The sequence below is a fragment of the Mus caroli genome, chromosome 16 (genome assembly GCF_900094665.2).
Source record: "Mus caroli chromosome 16, CAROLI_EIJ_v1.1, whole genome shotgun sequence".
Lineage (NCBI taxonomy): Eukaryota > Metazoa > Chordata > Mammalia > Rodentia > Muridae > Mus > Mus caroli.
In genome coordinates this window covers 66,477,088-66,484,533 of record NC_034585.1, presented here as the reverse complement: position 1 = coordinate 66,484,533, position 7,446 = coordinate 66,477,088, and the positions used below count along the sequence as shown (strand labels likewise).

The 7,446-nt window shown below is 35.6% G+C and overlaps 1 non-coding gene across 1 annotated transcript; it reads right to left on the bottom strand.

Annotated features, from left to right (window-relative positions):
* Nucleotides 1-1,002: 1,002 nt before the first annotated feature.
* Nucleotides 1,003-1,065, bottom strand: LOC115029606. The gene has a single exon (XR_003835175.1). It is a non-coding gene; the product is annotated as a U7 small nuclear RNA (small nuclear RNA).
* Nucleotides 1,066-7,446: the final 6,381 nt, after the last annotated feature.

Below are 7,446 nucleotides of genomic sequence, written 5' to 3'. Positions count from 1 at the left end.
ATGAATTCTCTGCTTAGCTCTATACTCCTTTTTTTCTTTTCTTTTCTTTCTTTTTTTTTTTTTTTTAAATTGGGTTGTTTGGGTTCTTTGGAGATTAGCTTCTTGACGTCTTTATATAACTTGGATATTAGCCCTCTATTGGATGTGGGTTTAGTGAAGATGTTTCTCCCCAATCTTTAGGTTGCCAATTGTAGCCTCCAGCGGCCAGGGGTTACTGGGTTCCTGAAAGGAAAGATGTCATTGGATGGCAAAAGCCAGCGAGAGAAATGATGAGCCAAGACAAAGTTCTCTGATCAAGGCCCACTGTTTACTTATAAATCTGAGCTTATAAAGGGAGGGGGACCCATCCCCCCACTATGCCAGGATCTCATGGTCCCTTTGTCAGGATCTGTCAGGAAAACAAGCTCAGCTGCTAAGCAGGTAGCTTCTTGCAGGAAGCTGCAGATGTGGCAGACAAATAATAACTTTACCTAGGTCGGAAGACTCCACCCTAGGTGAGCTAGCAACTGTGGCAAACCANGTCTGAGCCAGCCTGCTCAAGACTGGGGGGCAGGGGAGAGTACAGCCAATGTGTCCTATTGACTATGTCCTTTGCCTTACAAAAGCTTTTCAATTTCATGAGGCCCCATTTATCAATTCTTGATCTTAGAGCCTGAGCCATTGGAGTTCTGTTGAAGAAATCACCCCCACCCCCTGTGTCAATGAATTCGGGGCTCTTTCTCACTTTCACTTCTATTAGATTCAGTGTATCTGGTGTCATGTTGAGGTCTTTGATTCACTTGGACTTGAGCTTTGTGCAAGGTGACAATTATGGATCTATTTTCATATTTCTACATAGCGACTGCCAATTAGACCAGCACCATTTCCTAAAGATGTTTTCTTTTTTCCATTGCATATTTTGGGCTTCTTTGTCAAAGATCAAGTGTTCCTAAGTGTGTGCTTTTATTTCTGGATCTTCCAATGAAGTGAGAAATCCTGTTAGAAAAATTCTAAAAGTAATTCTTGGGTTTTCTGGTCAAAATCAGAAAGCCAGAAGAAAACATTCTAAAAGAGCTGTAGTCATTCTCCTTTGATTTTCTGACTAAAATCAGAAATCCTGTTATAAAAAAAATGTGAAAAATTGTTTTTTCTCTCCAGAGATCTCTAGACAATTCAGCTCTGCATAGAGAAATATTGTAAAGAAGAACCGCTACCACTTTCTGCTAGCTCATCTCATACAGAACAAAAGCCCACTTTCTTACTTACATATCAAACCACTTATTTATCCCCTTTTGGTTATCCTATGAATACCCAGTGACCCCAGCCCCATAAATCTTAGGAGACAGGAAGACATATATATATATATATATATATATATATATATATATATATATATATAACATTCCAAAAGAATTCAGAAATCTGCCTGCCTCTGTTAAGCACAGAGGATAAACTAGTTGGGTAGGACCCCACCCTGGAATTACCCCTTGAACCCTAACTGGACCTAAATTTGCTCTGCCCCAGACTGACCTTGAATGCAGGATTCTGCCTGTATTTTTATCTGTCTGACTTTATCTTTCTGACAAGCTGGTTCAAAATATAGTGGCCTCTGTTACTTTAGATATGTGAAGTTCCTTATACAATTCATATGGCATCCAAATATATTTGGATAGTTGAGAAATTATATATTTTTGAACTCATTTTTTTAGAGTTCTTTTCCACAGCCTTAATATTCCAGCATTTACCATCTTGCTAAAGACACAGAAATACCCTCAGACTCCTGGACTCAGGCTATTTCTAATTATCATGGAGTCATTGATGTTAACAGGGAGGACATTCCTCAGAGTAATGTGAACATATCAGAGTAATGTGAACATATGTACATAGTCATACAAACAAGCCTTATGCCCTCAGCAGCCATCTACACTAGTGGAGGCCCATGCCTGCTAGCCCTGTCCCAGGGGCAGGAACCATGTCATTAAATCCCTACCAAGACCGTGCCGAACTTGGCAGCAATCAGACTGATTCCCACCATGAGTACAATTCTTTTTCCAAATGAATATTTGAAAATACATAAAACCTCTATAGTCCCACTTTTTCTTATAAGGAAATTTATTCTGTCCTTGACCAATAATTGTTATAAAAGAAAAATAGTGTGGTAGAAATTCATGCCTATTTATAAGTTCAGTGAGGCTGCTGAAACTTTTAATTCCTATAGAATCAGAAAGATCATTTGTGTTCTGCTACTGTTTTGACCTTTTTTCATCATTCTCCTTTTTCTTTCTCACAACTCTTTGCAAATAGTGTCAGAATAGTACTCTACATAAAAGTACTTCAAATAGTTTCAGATAAGTAATGAAAATATTCTTTAAGCAAATGATCTTGATAGGTTTAGCATAAGGTAAAATTTACTTTCATGTTAAAATTTTTATCTTTGTAGATCTTTTTAGTTCAATTTGTTAGAATTTTAATTATAGATTCAGATATGCCAGTCTCAGCTCTGTATCTTTTATATACCATAAAGCCTTTTTCTTTCTCATACTCATGGAAGATATGTATTTAAAGGTATAGCAGTAAGCGGTATCTTAATCTCAATATGAAATTCTTTTAAAGCTTAGTATAATCAATATACTTTGATAAATACATTTAATAATCTGCCATTTAATTAATACTTTAATTTGTGATATATTTCTCTTCTTTTGCTTTCTTTTAAAGGAAGAAAATCAGGCCTGTATCTGTCTATTTCTGCAACTGAGTTCTTTAGGACATTTTACACAGCATCAGTAGCCATCACTGAATTAGTTCACTAGGATTATAATGTGTTATTTACAAGTTTTTAGGAAACGCCATTGATAGTGTATAATAACACACATGAGAGTAGTTTCTATTGAGAGGCAAGAGTATTAAAAATATTCTGATGCAAATTCCATTTGTCTTAAGTGAAACAGCTACTAAAACTGTTTTAAGGCCCCTGTGATCACCTAGTTCTGGGTGAATGTGTTGTATTTACTCCGCTGTAGGAGTGTATGCCTTCTGCCCAGTTTCTTCACAAATCTATAGAGACACAATGCCAAAATACTGGCTAATAAAGTCATTTTCTTAGAAACAGTGTTCAAATAATGGATAGGTCTCTGAGTAGTCTTCAGAGACCTAATTATTCACAACATATTTTTTTTTTAACCCAGGTCTCATATGAAGGACCTCTGAGTAATGTACAGTGCCCTAAGGACCAGACAACTGAATGCAATCCAATTGAGTCATAGGTGGTGCAAACATAATTTGTAAAGCTCTCAAGATTGATTCAAAGGTATAGTCAAACTAACCTGTGATTATTCCACCTCACAGATTGCAGTGACAGTATTGCTAGGTTGGCGCCGACCAATTCTTAAATTGTAAAGGGCAATTTTGAAACATAGAATTGTCTGTGATTCATCTAAAGTCTTTTCCTTACCATGGAGATCCTCTGTCCTACTGTGAGCTCTATAAGGCAGGGCTTCCTCCACTTCCAAAGTAATGGTTAGTTCACAAAGTTTTCTATCTTATTGATAATTTTATTTTAACTAAAATATATCACATATATCACCTCCCTCTTCTCTGATCCTTCCCTCAAAATAATCCCATTTCCCCTCTTGCTTAAATTCATGGCCACTTTTACTGTGATTATTCTCTCTCTCTCTCTCTCTCTCTCTCTCTCTCTCTCTCTCTCTCTCTCNTCTCTCTCTCTCTCTCTCTCTCTCTCTCTCTCTCTCTCTCTCTCTCACACACACACACACACACACACACACACACACACACACATACACACACATCAACATGTGTGAATATATAACAACAACCTGCAGAGTTGGCTTAGTGTTGCTTGTATAATCTATAGCTAATGCTCAGAGAGCATACAGAAGAAGGGAAAAGGTAATAAGAGCTAGAGAATCAGGAATTCTATGGTGAGTCTCTAAGTAGTGAGGGTGAAGTTACACTCAAGATACAGCAACAATGTGGCTCCCTGAAGGACTTAGAAACAATGACAACACCAGTAGACATGATAAAAGAGAAGTGGGTAATCTCAGAGGATTAATCTCTTAACAAAGCACTGTCAACTAAAGAATGCTTAAGGAGGCAGTAGGTTGTTTTTACCAGGGATGAACCCCTTAAATGGTTACCCACAACCTTCTCTTTGTGTTATGCTACCAAGTTTAAAATTGTCAAGTCCTTTCAATCCTATCATATCTGCTTTGATGAGTATTTTCTCAGTGAATTAGTTATTTCCTGTCCTGTGTAACATAAAGAATTTTTTTTCAGAATGTAAGTCTAGACATATACCAAATATCAAAGTTAAATCAGGATCATCTAAATAGTCCAATAACCCCTAAAGAAATGGACGCAGTCACTAAAAGTCTCCCAACAAAAAAAGCCCATGACTAGATGGGTTTAGAGCACAATTCCATCAGACTTTCAAAGAAAACCTATTACCAATACTCTTCAAACTATTCCACAAAATAGAAACAGAAGAAACACTACCCAATTCATTCTATGAAGCCACAATTATACTGAGTTGTCTCCCTTGGAGATGGAAAGGTTTCTGTCTAATCAGGAACTTGTCACAATTTCCTTTCATAGAGGACTTCATAATAGATTTTTTCTACTTCTATCATGTTTAATGTTCCAAACAGATTTTAAAAACTCGTTGAGTGCATATTACTTTTAGCATCAGAAGATATCATGTATATTTAAGAGGCATTTGCCTATTATTAATTATTTTGAGAACTTAAAAAAATGTTAATAATGAGTTGTATATTTTAAAATAAATTTTATTAGTTTAATAAAAGATAAGAACAAATAAAGACTAGCCTTTTGGTCTACATGAGATGAGCTAGCAGAAAGTGTTAGTATTTCTTTAGAATTTTTTCCACACTAGGATGAGCTGAGCTGTATGAAGATCTCTGGAGAATGAATACAGCTCTTTGAGATATTTTTCTAACAGCACTTCTGATTTTAGTCAGAAAATCAGTAGAGAGCAAACACAGATCATTTAGAATTTTTAACAGGACTTTTAGAATTTTTTTCTGATAGGATTACTGACCTTGGTCTGAATTACCTAGAGAATGAACACAGCTCTTTTAGATTGTTTTTTAGCAGCTATCCAGGGAAGGCTATCTAAAGAGTGAATATAGCTCTTTTAGAATTTTTTTCTAGCTTCCTGATTTTGATCAGAAAAAAATAAGAATTGCTTTTAGAATTTTTCTAGCAGGATTTCTGACTCGGTTGAAAGAATCAAAAAAAATTTTTTAATAGCTTTTCTGATTTTGCTCATAAAATCCATGAGCTATCCAGAAAGCTTTTAGGATTTTTACTAGCAAAGAGAGTTCTCTCAACCACAGAGAGCTGTCTCAAGCAGGGAGTTATTGAGAACCAGAGAGTTTTTGAGAACAGCAAAAAAAAAAAAAAGCTCTCTAGAGCAAAGTAGAACTCCAGGGGCATGGGTGGGAGTGTAGAAGAAGAGAGAGGGAGAGAGAGACAGAGACAGAGAAAGAGACAGACACAGCAGTCTGAAAAGCTGTTTCAAGCAGAATATATGCAGCCAGCTTATAACCCATATTTAACTTTGAGTCCTTTGTTTTCACCAGGGCCTAGGTGAGACTGGGTTGGGCACCATTTGAAACTGTGAGACAATACTTTTACTTTGTAATAATTTTCTGTTGTAAAAATATACATCTTAATACAAACACTAAACTTCAACTGGAGGGAGAGAAAACTAGACCACAGTCCTTGCTAGTTCTCTTTTGGAAAGCTTATCACATTCAGATACTTTTACTAATATTTCCGTTGTGTAACTCACAGCTTGCTTAATGTTAGCTAGCTCTTCCCATGCAGAATAAAATAGAAACCAAAGAAAATAATACCAAACAATATGACTATTGGTTAGAAATATAAATGTTCATGTACAAGATTAAAGAAAATGTAGGGAAGAATGATGAGTTATTACACACATTAAAATAATAGTCTTGGTAAAAGCTAATTCTGAGAGATATGTTATTTGTTTCTATACTTCTAAACTATAGGTCATTCCTGGAAGTTAATGTTTATTTGAATATTATATCTCTGTTAACATATGTTTATGCATTTTTACATTTGCATGACTAGAAATTAGATGACTAATAGAAATTGTAAAATGATTTCAATGTGCAGCAGTATTTTATGCATTCAGTTTAATGTGTTTTTATGATGGCAACACAATTTGCATTCACTGCAATAGAGCATTTCTTGAGAAAGTAATGATGTTGTGTTACAATATATTAAATATTCATTTTTAATATTGGTCTGGATCACTAGCAAAATGATTCTAAGTCTCATATTTAACTCCTGATTATAATGTTGGCTTATGGCTTGTGTGTAAGTATAGACTTGCCGCTTTTTCTTTTGTAATATGCGTCTATTCCTTCTGAGTCAGGGCACTTTCTGACACTGTAAAACTTTCATCCTCTTCTCTTAGCATTATTTAAGCACTTTGATACTTTACATTTTCCTAAGTTTCTTACAAAATAGCAAAATCTTGCATACAAAGAGCTTAATAAATGTTTGTTAAAAAATAAGTTAGTGGCAACATCATAAATATATAGTAAAAGGGATAAGGGGGCCTAAAAACAGTTAATAGATTAATTTTGAGGCAGAGCTTTCAAAGACAGGTAAGAGTGACATTCAGTATTTTAGTTGCATGAAAATGAACTTGCCTTAAAATATTTTTTCTGACTAATAATGACAAAGAACATAAAAACACATATGTGCATATATACACACACTTGTAGATAATTTTATGTATATATTTTTTACTATACCAATATTTATTTGCTTGACTCATTTAGGGTCTCTGCATGTGCATGTGTCTGTGTAAGTATGAATCACTAAAATCCACATTCAATGAAAATGTTTATGTTACCTGGAATTACAAAATACCTTTGGGAAAGTTCTTTCTTACATAAACTGAAACGTCTCTGTCATGCAAAACTGAGAAATTTAACCAGACGGAAAAATAAACCATGAACTGACAAAGAGAGACCACTGAACTTGCCCAGTCCTTGGGTAAAAAGAAATGATTGTTTGGGGAAGAAGAGGATAGCAGGTGCCAGGAGAAGCCTTGTGTATTTTAAGGGCACAGCACTAGGCATAGAGGTTTGGTCTCCAGCTGCCTGGGATTCAGCAGAGAAACTTTAATTTGTGTCAGACTTTTGGGAACCACATATTTTCGTCTCAGGTAGTTGAGCTTTGGGGCAGATAAGGGAAATAGTGACTGTCTTAGTTAGCATTTCCATTGCTCTGAAAAGACACTATGGCCAAAGCAAATCTTATAAAGGATAGCATTTAATTGGGGATGGTTTAGAGGTTCAGAGGTTCAGTCCATTATCATCAAGGCAGGAACATGACATTGTTCAGGTAGGCTTGGTGCAGGAGGAGCTGAGAGACCTATATCTTCAT